We start from the raw sequence: 13,350 nt of genomic DNA on the forward strand, positions 1-13,350 counted from the left end.
AAAAGTGTTTTTTTTATGCAGACCATTATATTAAACTTTACCTTTGTATTAGTTTCATTTTAGCAAAATATAGAAAGCAATGACAAAGAAATGAATCTATAAATGTAAAATCTTAGACCTCAATAAACTTATTGCAAAAGTATTTCTGAGAGTGAGAGAGAAATTTCACTGTTCCTCAATTTCCAGCAAATATTCAACCTCCTCCTTTGAATGTTCTTTTTTTTTAATTTAATGTTTTTAGTCAAAAAAATAATATATTTTCAAATCATAAACTTAAGAAAATACCAAAAAACTAAAAAATTATACAAGAAAGTTCATCAGAATCTTACTATCCCAAATAATCAGTTAATGTTTTACTTTTATCCTGGATTTTTCTTATGCACATATTTACATACATAATAGGAAAGCTAAATGGCATTCACTTTAAAAGAATATATTTTCATTGTCATAGTAATGATGCTAATAATATCTCATTAAAGTTTGATTTTTAGTTGAAGATTGTATGGATGTGTCATCATTTACTAACGCAATCTTTAGTGTATAACTTTAGGTTATTTTTTATTTTTATTATTATTATTATTATTATTATAAATAATGAAGCCCAGACAGCTTGGCTCAGTGGTTGAGCATCAACCTATGAACCACAAGGTCACAGTTCGGTTTCTGGCCAGGGCACATGCCTGGGTTGCTGGCTTGATCCCCAGTGTAGGGCATGTGGAGACAACAGATCAATGGTTCTCTTATATCACTGATGTTTCTGTCTCTCTGTTATAATAATGTAACCACTCTAATGTATGATATAATTATTGTGTGAAATGTTTGCTATGTGGAAACCCCCAATACTCTGTAACTTCCAAAATTAATGAACTCCACACTATCTTAATGTAAAATCTCTATACCCTTAAAGTGTAAACACTCTGCTCTCAGCATAAGGCACACCGTCTGGCCCACACTGATAAGAACACAAGCTGTTTACCATGGTCTATATAACCTGGAGACCGTCTTCAGTTGTGGTCTCCTGATAGATAGGAGGAGGACTTCATGTCACTTAGAGAAACAAGCCCCTGCTTGCTCTGAGAGTCTGAACCAACTGCGGCCGCCAGACTGTCTCCGTCTTTGTCACCTGTCCTTCAGTGTGCATCACCAGGTGGCCTTTGCTGGGACCTAGGACCCACTAGGAGTAGGTAAATAACCCCTGTGTGATTGCATACTGATTCTGTCTTGTGTGTCATGTGTTCCAGTTTGGCTCAGCTGTCTAGACATTGAAATACCAGGGGATAGGTCATTATTGCTGACTCCTTGTCACCTGCATGTGTCCCACTAAGCATAGAGAGATAATCAATTAATTGGGGCATAATTGGGACACTCTCTCCCTCTCCCTTCCTCTCTGAAATCAATAAAAATATATTTTAAAAATAAATAATGAGGAATCAATGTGACTACATTTCTGAATATTTCCTGAGGTTAAACTCCTAGAAGCAGAACTCAGCCTTGTAAGATTTGTACATTTAAAATACTCTGTCCTAGCCGAAACCGGTTTGGCTCAGTGGATAGAGCGTCAGTCTGCGGACTGAAAGGTCCCGGATTCGATTCCGGTCCAAGGGCATGTACGTTGGTTGCGGGTACATCCCCAGTGGGGGGCTGTGCAGGAGGCAGCTGATCAATGATTCTCTTTCATCGATGTTTCTAACTCTCTATCCTTCTCTCATCCTCTCTGTAAAAATCAATAAAATATATTTAAAAATAAAAAATAAAAAAATAAAATACTCATTTTAAACTATATAGTTCATTATCCATTCATATTCTCTAAGAATTAATTAATTTATATTGATATTCATCCTGTTTAGTTATTCATATTAATCTATATATGGTATTCATCAATAATTGATACCTTTGAAGGAATAAAGAAGACCCATTATTTGCAATTTAAAAACTATAAGTCTGTTCTAGCTATTTTCTTTAGTCTCTGTAGTTAGTGACAAAGAACTGTCTATAGTATACAGTGGTGGCCGGCAAACTGCGGCTCGCGAGCCACATGCGGCTCTTCGGCCCCTTGAGTGTGGCTCTTCCACAAAACACCATGTGCGGGCGTGCATGTACAGTGCAATTGAAACTTCGTGGCCCATGCACAGAAGTCTGTTTTCGGCTCTCAAAAGAAATTTCAATCGTTTTACTGTTGATATTTGGCTCTGTTGACTAACGAGTTTGCCGACCACACAGTCTTGAGTAGGGTTCAGATTTCCGTACAAATAGTACATTTGCTGACATTTGAAATGTGATTAATAACCAAATATCAAAGGAGGTTCTAAAGAGTAAAGGAAAAACACACACACAAATCCTCTACAATCAACTAAGATGGTTGTATGAAAAGGAGTGTGGTTGCTAAGCAACTGTCAACAACCCAGAACTCTGCAGGGGATGGGGTGGGATGGTATGAAATGCCTCTGTGGTTGTATTTAAAAGCTCTTACCTATTTTAGTGCCCGTTGGCATTACGCCTCCTTCCTCCTCTTCCTCCGATTTCTTTCCTCACTGAGTTCCGGGCTAACCTCCCCAACTTTGAAATGAGGTGCCCCATTCAAGTTCAGGCCTCAGATAATCTTCTATGGGCAGTGTCGGTTTTGCTTGCAAACTGGAATTCTGATCATTATTCTCCCAAAAATTCAATAATTTATTGGAGCCTATTTTGATATCTTCTATAGGTCTTACAATTCCCTATAATCTTGGACCATAGCAGAAAAGGGACGGTTTCTATTGAGGCAGAGAGGAAGAAAAATAGCTGCCGTTAGGGAAAGAGCAAGAAAACAATTATCACAGAAGAGAAAACTGGCCTCAATTAGTATATAGCATCAGTAGCATTTTCTCTATATGGGAGGGATTTGAAACACCTTCATTTATTTGTTACATGTTTAATTATTCATTGATTGATTTAGCATTTATTAAATAGTCTTAAAGCCTCAGTCACTGGGAAGTCAAAGTCAAATATTTAAGAACTCACAGTCTGAAAGTCTGAAATATTTTTAGCTATATCTAAATTTAGAAGTGGGGAGAAATGGTATCATTTCCAATGTAAAGCTCAGGTGAGACTGAACAAGTAGCATGATTGGCCAGAGTTGAGGCTAATTAACATGTTATGGTGCCTGTTGGGTTCCCAGGATATTAGAGAACCTTAAATTGCTTCCTGGAATTGCATTTGGATGCACTCATCACATGTGCTTACAGGGTCAGCATTTAATGACACATCATGGACAAGTCCTTGTACTAAGGGCTGCCAAGTAAGAACAATCATGCCTTGGTTTCATGAAGTTCACATCTAAATCCATTTGTCTTTAGAGACACTAGGGATTTATTTGAACTTTGGCATATGAGTGAGAAGTTCAGCTGATATAAGAACTGGCATCTGTGAAGAAATTTTACTTTTTGAAATTGATCTTGTCTCCTTTCTTTCCTTTAGATTCAGCCTGGCCTCATCTAGCACCCTGACTTACCTGCTTCCTTCTTCTTTGAATGACCCCTCCCTTTATCTCTTAGCCCTTAGGACAATGAGATTCTGATCAGCATCGGATAATCTCAGGGAACAAAGCCTTGGGTCTGTTGGCCATAGAGACAGAGTTTCTGTCAAACTAGAGATAACTTCTAGGCCTCACTTGTGTTTTGGCTCCCGGCCCAGAAAATCAGTGAAACCAGATGCAGCAATTCCATGGCTGACATCAAGATCAGATGGGTGATCAACTATCCCCAACCCTAACTTTGACCAATCAGCAGGAACCATGACCCTGACTCTGACCCCAATTCCCTTGGAAGCCATGGGTGCCAGGTGTTTGAGTATTAGCTCACTTGTCTCCAGGCATGGCCAATTCCTAGAAATAAATGCTTACTTTCTTGGCTGCAAGCTCCTGTTTGTGTCTTATTGGGCTCTGATATGTGTAGGCAAATGGACCTCTTTAGTTCAGTAATAATTTCTGAAGAAAGTTTATCAGAATGTATTTGGCCCAATGAATTTATTGGGTCAAGAAGGAAAGCTACAGCCCTAACTGGTTTGGCTCAGTGGATAGAGTGTCGGCCTGCGGGTGGAAGGATCCCAGGTTTGATTCCAGTACCTTTGTTGTGGGCACATCCCCAGTTGGGGGTGTGTAGGAGGCAGCTGATCAATGTTTCTCTCTTGTCAATGTTTCCAACTCTATCCCTCACCCTTCCTCTCTGTAAAAAAAATCAATAAAATATATATTATACATTTTTTAAAGGAGAGCTGCATAACACAGAGTTAAGAAGCAACTAATTTAGATAAGAAGGTAACCTTATTCAAGTTTCTCAGTAGTTCCTCCAGATGAGCTGTACTGACTAGTTTGAATACACAGTATGTAATGGTTATAGTATGTAATGGTTAGTTAATTCTGGAAAGAATGATGGTGACAAATCGAAGGAAAATGCAACATGGAAATTGCATTACAAAATCATGTTAAGAAACAGATTACCCAAAGAAGATTGTGCCACCAAAAACCAGATACAAAAAAAAAAAAATTTTTTTTAAATCTGGTATTGAGGTAGCATTGTGAGAAGCTAGGAAAATTCCTTGGTAAGTGGAAACTGAGACGAATAGTTAAACAGCAGTTTGAAGCCACCTGGAAAATCCTATCTTCCCTAAATCAAGAACATTATGCTGAGTAAAATAACCAAGTACCATATGACTACACTCATATGTGGAATTTAATGCACAAGCTGAACTACCAAGCAAAATAGAGACAGACTCCTGTAGACAGAGAGCAGGCAGACAGCTCTGGTGAGAGGAGTGGAGGGACTGAGCAGAAAAGAAAGAGAGAACTCATCGACACAGCCAGCAGTATGGTGATTTCAACTGGGGGAAGGGAGGAGGCAGTGGAGGTGGAAGAGGGCATAGAGAAAGTAAGTGGAGATGAAAAAAATAAGAGTAAATAGGACTTCTTCTCCTCCCCTGCCTGAGGGTAAATAGCTTAATTCACCCAGCTCAGGGAGACAGATAGCAGAAATCCAAATTAGTGCCATTTGCCAGCCACACCCAAGGACAGATGAAGTTAAGGGAATATCATTTGGCACGTCAGCATAAAACTGATGAGTATTCTAATGAGGTCCTCCCCTAAACTCTCAGCCTTTAATACCCTCAAAAAACAATGGTCCCAGCGCATGCTCTCCCTCCCAGGAGCACACCTGTGCCTTTTCTCTCCTCCTACCTCATTTCCGCTCCCGTGGGCACACATCTCCTAAACTCTAAGGCACCCCTTGAGGCTTGCCACCAGGTTAACAATGGGCAATGGCAGCTTGTTTGGGCAAAACTCCTTGAACCTGTCCCCAAGGCACTCTTTTCTCTGACTTCTTAGTGAGCCAAAGCAGCCCAGCCTAGGCTCATTTCCCCACCTAGTCCCTCTCCTGTTACCCTAGGCCCCGTGATCAGCAAACTGCGGCTCTAGAGCCACATGCGGCTCTTTGGCCCCTTGCATGTGGCTCTTCCACAAAATACCACGGCCTGGGCGAGTCTATTTTGAAGAAGTGGCATAGAAGAAGTTTAAATTTAAAAAATTTGGCTCTGTTATAGTTATATTAGTGTGATGTTTTAAGGATTTTAAACAGTGTAAGAATAATTATTTGTGTGATTTAAAATAGGAATGAAAGCATTTACTTTTATGAGTGATTTATAGTTTAAGTGTGAATTGTATTTCTGATCTTATTCTGATTTTATTTTAAGTAAAAGAAATGATTTGAAATGTGTTTTAGATTTAGTATAAGTAACTCCATATAATGTGACTTGAATCCATTTTGTAAAACTTGAGTTTTAAAACTGACTTTGAGCCCCTAACTGTGTGGACGCCCTAACAAGTGTTTATCTGGAAAGTTGGAAACCGAGGCAAAAGGTACCTGGAGAGCGCCCGATTAGGCACACTGAAGATCTATAGGTTGCACCCAGAAGGAATTAAGAAACACCCAGAAATGGCCATAAAAGAAGGGACCTAGAGGCACTGGGCAGAGACCACGAAGGGCTCCTCCACCTGACATGCTCTCCCACTCTCTTCTCCCTGTTCGAAATACTGCATGAGACTCTGACTGAGTGAAGCTGTCACTCTGCCTGTGAGCTGAGGGACCCCAGTCACCTGTGCATAAGTTCCCACCTGAAATTTCAATCATTGTACTGTTGATATTTGGCTCTGTTGACTAATGAGGTTGCTGACCACTGCCCTAGGCCCTTCCTTGTTTCATTGACCCCAGCTTTAATAAGTGACCTCTAAAATTCACCTGGACTCATGCTGTGAAATCTTTCCTGCAAGAAATCAAGAACCTAGACACTACCAGCCACCCTACGCAGACCTACTCAGGGCCAGGTCTCCTTTCCAGTGACAGTATCAGCAAAGCACAGTACGAAATTAAATCTTTAAAATTTGAATTAAATCCGTTGCCTCTCTTTGGCCACGATCCCACCCCTTATTTGGGGATAATCCACATGTCTCCAGCAATCTCAAAAGATATTATGAAACTTTATAAACAAAATTAATTTCACTAAGATAATTAGGTGTAGGAAAATGTACTTGTCTGGAACTCATGAGATTTGAATCCTATTCTAGCTTTCAGGGACAAGTGTGAGTTTGAACAAATAAATTCTCTTTCTGAAGGAGAACAGTTTCTTCATTTTAAATTAGAGGGCCTGACAGATTTATACAGTTTAATCTAATGGCAACATTTTGTCTTCTTACACCCCTCCGGTCCCATATATACTCGTGTATGGGGTGGAGGAGGTGGGGTGGTATTAATGATTTGGAAATCAGAGTTTTGCAACTCTCAAAAATGGAGGACTCTTCACATGCTAAAGAAATTCACACTTTCTTTGGGAAGAATAGGGATAAATGATTGCCTTGCAGCTGAGAAGACACACAGAGTACTCAACAGAGCACAAGGAGAGGGGAGAATGATGCTTATCAAAGGCTTGAATCTGGCTGTGCAGACAGAGGATGGGCCAAAGAAACCCGCAATGGGAAGTTGTGTTATTTATTAATTAAGTTATTGATTTTTCCTTTTACACTATTATCTGGCTCAAGAAAGTACCGGAATGTTCCTTTCCTGGGATCTTGTAATCCCTGAAGTCATGTTGCTGATTGCTCTACTTTAGTCTTGGCAGAAGGTACCCTACCCCTGCTTTCTCCATGGTTTACAGCCAAACAAAGCCTTTTGTTTCCCCTGCTCAGTTCTGAATAGGGAAGAACAATTGTTTTTTTGTGTTTTGTTTTTAATTTGAAGGAATCACTCTGAGCGCCAGTCAACACCCATCCCAGGCATGTAGAGTCAAGTGTTTTGGCCAGTCACCACGTCAATGGACAGGGGAAGGTACGTTTGGGGTCAGGTATTAACCATGGAAAAGCATTCAGATATTTGACCAATTGAATCTGAAAAGACTTACCTGTTGTGAAATATTAAATGTGGGGCCTTGTGGAAAGAAGTGTGTAAATGTTTAGGTTGCCACCACTTCAAGTGGTTGCTCACAACACAACCGAGGTGTGGCCTTTGTACCACGCAGGTCCTATCTTGCTGATTATTTATGGTAATTACACAGGCGGTGAACACACAGTGCAAGCTGGAAAAATAAAGAGAGATTGTCAGAGTGGAGGGGAGGGGAGGGAAGGGGTGGAAAGAGAAAGGAGTCATGAATAAAAAGGGTGTGGTGGATGTTCTGGTTCTGAAGGTCTGTCAACCATGCAGAAGATATACAACTTTTAAAGCATTAAAATTGGTAGAAATCCCATTTAAGCTATTATTTCTAATTATTGCTTTTGAAATGCAGCCCCCTTAAGTATACATTAGAATTGTAAAGAAACTAATTTTTAAAGTTAAAGCAAAATAAACAAGTTTTCCATTTCTCTTATCTGAATCTTTATGTGCTTATCAGAATGTCAAAAAATCATTAGAGTAGCTGGTGTTTCTGACATGGTCATTTATTACTCTGCTATGCTGCTGAGTATTTTTTCATAAGCATCTGACATTTTAAAAACATATATTTCAAAAAAATGTTTTGTTTAAAGGATTTCAAAAACTTTTCATTTACAATATCATGATTTTTTTCAGTGAACCTTGGTATGTTTTATATTCTAGTATGTGGGTTTTTTTGTTTGTTTGCTTGTTTTTTAATGATTCATACTGGAATCTATACTTTAGCTTTAGTATGTATTTGGGAAATTTAGTATGTATTTGTTAAGCTGCCTGACCCTCAGTTTTCTCATCAGTAAAATGAGATTTGAATACTTTCTGAAGATTGTTGAAAAGACAAGTGAGATAATGTAGATAAATTATCTAGCACAAACTCTGACAGTGGTAGTTTATTTAATTAGTAAATGTCTATTAGTATTCTGACAAACACAGTTGAGACTTCAAAATGTTTATTACGTGGCTAACAAATGGTCCAAAGGATAATTTATAGATATAAATGTAGAGCTCTTGAGAGTTTCGTTATTCAAAACTCTGCATCTATTCACATCGCTCCCTGTGGTTAAGAAAGGCTTCCCAGTGTATGTGGGTTATAAGATGAGTAAAATGAATTAGAGAAGCTAAAGCTTAACTAAGGGGGGCAAGAATAAACAAAGTGGAGAAAGGGGTTGGGTCAGGGAGAGAAAGTGAATACACAAATATTTTCAGAGGCTCCCAGACTTGGCTTCATCTTGGAATACCTAGGGAGCTTAAAAACTCTGATCCCAGGCCCCACCCAAGAGGTTCTGACTTAATTGGCCCGGGTGACAAGGGTGGTAGGAGTTTTTAAAGCTCTCCAGCTGATTGTAATGAGCAGGCAAGGTTCAGAACTATTTCTCTAGAGGCAAGAAATTAGAGAGCTACAAGGAAATAGATAGAAAGGGTAATAAGGAAGGAGGATAGAGAAGCTAAGATGGAGGAAACAGGCAGTTTGTAAAATGCTCTGCAGGTTGTGCAATGCTATTCTACGCTGAGCTATGCTAAGGACTTTAGGCTTTTCTCTGAAAAGAGAATAGTTGCAAGAAAACAGTGTGCTCTCACAGGCTGCAGGGTTGTGAACTGATTGTAGGGAGCAAGACCAGAGTTCGATGAGTGAGTTAGAGATGGCAATTGTCCAGGCTAGAGAAGATGGTAGCCTAAACTAGGGCAGTGGCAATGGACTGGAGAAAAGTGGAGCGATTTGAGAAACCTTAAAGGAAGACCTGACAGGAGTTGGTCACTGATTAGAAAGCAGGGTGAGGAAGGAGTTGGCTGCAGGTGCTATTGCGTTAACCCAGAACAAGTACAGCCTGTGTGAAGAGGATACATTTAGTGTTGGAAATTCTGACTTGAAGTGCCCATTGGATTTTTAGATGGAGGTGTTGATGAGCAGCCAAACATGCAGATGGAGGGGTTGGTGTATTGAATACAAAAGCAGGACTCTGTGACTTGGGTCTGATACAAACTTCCTCACCCTCCCTCATTGCAGCTCCACAGAGTTGAGCCACTCTGGACCTGAACTTCAGGGCCTGTCACACAAATAATCTTTAAATGTAGCCTGTAGTAATAATAAAACACTGAAGTAAAGCGGGGGAGGGAGGGGCACAAGAGGAGAAATTTCTACTTTGTCACAACTCTTTCAATGGAGATGGTAAGACACTGCTCAGACTAGAAAGGCAAAATCAGGTCAGAGATGGGCTCTGTTCCTACCTCAGGTGTTGGTTCTTAAGAGCCATATATATATATTTTTTTTAATCTATGTGACCCTGTCCATACTATGTGACTAAGTGTAGCAACTGCCTCCAGAAGGAACAACTGATACCCTCTGGGAATCTGAACTGAGAGACACACTCATCACACAGCTCTGGAAGGAAAGCCAAAGGATTTCTGCTTCAGAGTTTCCCTTGGTTCCTTCATTCTTGCTGATAGTTAGGCTTTCTTGGATTCTGCAGGATAGACTGCACTGGTATTCCCAGTACAATGTCCATAAATTCACATTTAAAATTGGAAACATCCTAAATGTCCATCTATCAATATAATGCAGCCAATAGAAGGTGAGGAAGCTCTTTACTCTTGAACACTGCCGTGGAAAGTTTTCCATTAATTGGAAAGAAACATTGAAAGAGCCAATGTGGATAGTATTCGTCTATGTAAAGAAAAATTGCCCATGTAGACATGTATAAAATCTGCAAGGATACACAGCCACATTTTAATAGTAGTTACTTCTTCTGGATTTGGAATATCTTTTTAGTTTTTTCTTAAATTCCTTTTCTCTTAATCTTAGTTTGAATTGCTTTTTCTGTCTTGTGACCAAAAGAGTCTTCACACAATAGCTGAAGGCTTGGAGATACAAAATGTCCTGCAGCTCAATATCCATCACCTCTACAGGGGGAGAAAGAGAAGAGCAGGGCATTAAGTTGGAAGGGCATATTAGGAAGGGTAGTTGGGCTCCAGGTCATGGTGGGTCTGATACATATATTCAGGCTCACCTCCTTATGAAAAACAGCCTCAGGTTCTAGAAATAACTGAGCGAGACTCATTCTTCTTGCTGTACAGGTATCTCGTGATAAAACCTCTAAAGCATTCCAATTTATAATAGCAAAACAGACTGTTTTGAATATTTGAAGCATTTTCAACTGAAACGCTTGAACCTCGTCTGGATTTAGTGGTAGCAGATTTAGTAGAAGAATGTTTGTGCTAACTTGTCCTCAGTAAATGCTTCCAACTGATCAGTATCAACTTCTAAGTCTGCAAACGCCTCCATCAATCTTTCCTTTAACATGACATCCAGAGGAAAATGATAGCGACTCAGAAAAGATATTTAAAACATCTAGCCACTTACGGAATAAAAATATGTCATTTAGTTTATATAAGCCCCCAGGGAATAAGAAAGAGATCTTATTTTTGTTTAAGTATGTCTACCATAATCTACTGCCAACATTTTTTTTCAAACTGTCAACATTTTTAAATTAAGGATTTCCTTTCATCACTTAAAGGTAACACTCCAACTTGCATACTCAAAATCTGTACATTCATATCTAGATTCATGCAGTTATGAGTAATCCCTCAGTTGTATCCGTTTTAAAATGATTTCATATTTTCAAAGCAGGTAATTTCAATTAACTGTGATAGTGATTTTTAGTCTGTTTTTACTGCAAACTATAGCATATTCAGTAGGCTATAAAAACATTCAGGTGTTGTCCAGCCGGTGTTGCTCAGTGGTTGAGCATTGACCCAGGAACAAGAGATCATGGTTCAATTCCCCATCACAATACATGCCTAGGTTGCAGGCTTGATCCCCAGAAGGGGGTGTGCAGGAGGCAGCTGATTGGTGTTTATCTCTCATTGATGTTTCTATCTCTCTATATCTCTCTTTTCCTCTCTCTCTCTACAAATCAATAAAAATGTATTTTTCAAAATGCAGATGTTATCACTACACAGGCAGTTGCAACCCACAGGTTGAGAACTGCTAGCAGGGTCACCTAATTCCATGGGAAAACACAGTTATTTGCATTATGATTCATAACAGTAGGAAAATTACAGTTATGAAATAGCAATGAAAATAATTTTATGGTTGGAGATCACCACATGAGGAACTATATGAAAGGGTCCAGGCATTAGAAAGGTTGAGAACCACTGGGTTAGGGAATAAAACATCAGTGGCAACTGAGTAGCCTGCTTATGTATGCCTTCTGATGTGTATCCTCCTCCCACCGCTCTAGACAAAAATCATTATTATGATACTCACTTTCTTGGTTTTGTTATAGTTTCTTTTACTAACCTATGTATGTATCCCTTTTCCTGAATTTTATGTAAGTGTATGTATACTAATATTTTTCTTCTTAAGTAGATTTTTAAAAATATTTATTTATTTTATTTTTTATTGATTGATTTCAGAGAGGAAGAGAGAAAGAGAGAGAGACATCAATCATGAGAGAAAATCATTGATTGGCTGGCTCCTACACAGCCCCCACTGAGATAGAGCCCAAAACCTAGGCATGTGCTCTGACTGGGAATCCACCAATGACCTCCTAGTTCATAGGTCAACATTCAACCACTGAGTCTAATAGTTTTCTTTTGTATATTAAATGTTTTGCTCAACATTATGATTATGAGGTATATCCTTGCTTGTGTGTATCTATAATTTGTTCATTTTCATTGCTGAGTAATATTCCAGAATAAGAACATACTATTTTTTGTTGTTTTGTTGTTCTACTTTTTTTTTTTTGATATATATATTTTATTGATTTTTTTACAGAGAGGAAGGGAGAGGGATAGAGAGCTAGAAACATCGATGAAAGAGAAACATCGACCAGCCGCCTCTTGCACATCCCCCACCGGGGATGTGCTCACAACCAAGGTACATGCCCTTGACTGGAATCAAACCTGGGACCCTTCAGTCCGCAGGCTGACGCTCTATCCACTTAGCCAAACCGGTTTCGGCTGTTGTTCTACTTTTGATACACAAAAAAGTATAAAGACTCTTTAAGGCCTAAGGTAAAATACTTATAACTTGTTATGAACTTAATAATTGTATACAAAACTTCATTTAAAACAACAACAAAAGAGAATTATACACTTATCAACGAAAGAGAGGTTAAAATGTTAAGTGTGCATTTTTTTTGTGCTGAAATTAATTAATATGGTGAAAATTGAGAGTAATATAAAATTTAGATCAATGAGTTTGCAAGTTATACAGAAAATGTGATTGGGAAAAGGAGTTACTGGATAAAATTTGATTTCTAAAACTCGGTACCTCTACTGATGTGAGTGTCCAAGAATTCCCTGTTCCTATAAAGTTACATCTCATCTTACTAGATGGATTTCATAAGATTGGTAGCATAAATGGAAATTTAAATTCATAGTCCAAGTTCTGTTGGTATAAAGATACAAAGTACGAAAAAGGTAAAATAATAATAACCACAGCATATAGACAGACATAAACACTTTTAATTTATAGGGAAAGCGACCAGCAGCTGTGTATTTAGGTAACTGGTGACTCTTCCAGCCTGGGCCTTACTTCCACTGAAACATTTGGAAATGGTTCCCACTGAGCTGGCCAACTCCGCTTGCAGAGGACGCATGGAACCATCGCAGCCTGACTGAGCACAAAGATTTCCAAAACAGGAAACAATCTGCCTGGCACATGTCAACACCCGGCACAGCAATTTCCCTTTCTGAATGCATGTGTTTGTATGAAACGGGGAGCCATTGCTGAACCTGGGGAACTAGCTAGAAAATCATGCTCTTGAATAACGTTTCACAGTTTGAATGAGAGCAAATATTAGTAGTGAAAAACTCAGCTTCAACTGGATCCATTTTTTCACCCTCAACGTTTATGACTAATCAAGAAAAATGTTTATGGTACGATCCATCTTGAATTTCATCACAA

The 13,350-nt window shown here is 39.0% G+C and overlaps 1 long non-coding RNA gene across 2 annotated transcripts in view; it reads left to right on the top strand.

The window, feature by feature from the left end:
* Positions 1–1,025: 1,025 nt before the first annotated feature.
* LOC311619476 overlaps positions 1,026–13,350 on the top strand; it is a 38,929-nt gene continuing 26,604 nt past the window's right edge. For both annotated transcript variants that reach the window (XR_014794514.1, XR_014794515.1), the window contains exons 1-3: positions 1,026–1,184; positions 7,260–7,346; positions 12,217–12,455. This is a non-coding gene — a long non-coding RNA (uncharacterized lncRNA). The remainder of the gene's footprint in view (positions 1,185–7,259; positions 7,347–12,216; positions 12,456–13,350) is intronic.

The sequence above is a fragment of the Pipistrellus hanaki genome (genome assembly GCF_964339955.1).
Source record: "Pipistrellus hanaki genome assembly, chromosome: 3".
Classification (NCBI taxonomy): Eukaryota; Metazoa; Chordata; class Mammalia; order Chiroptera; family Vespertilionidae; genus Pipistrellus; species Pipistrellus hanaki.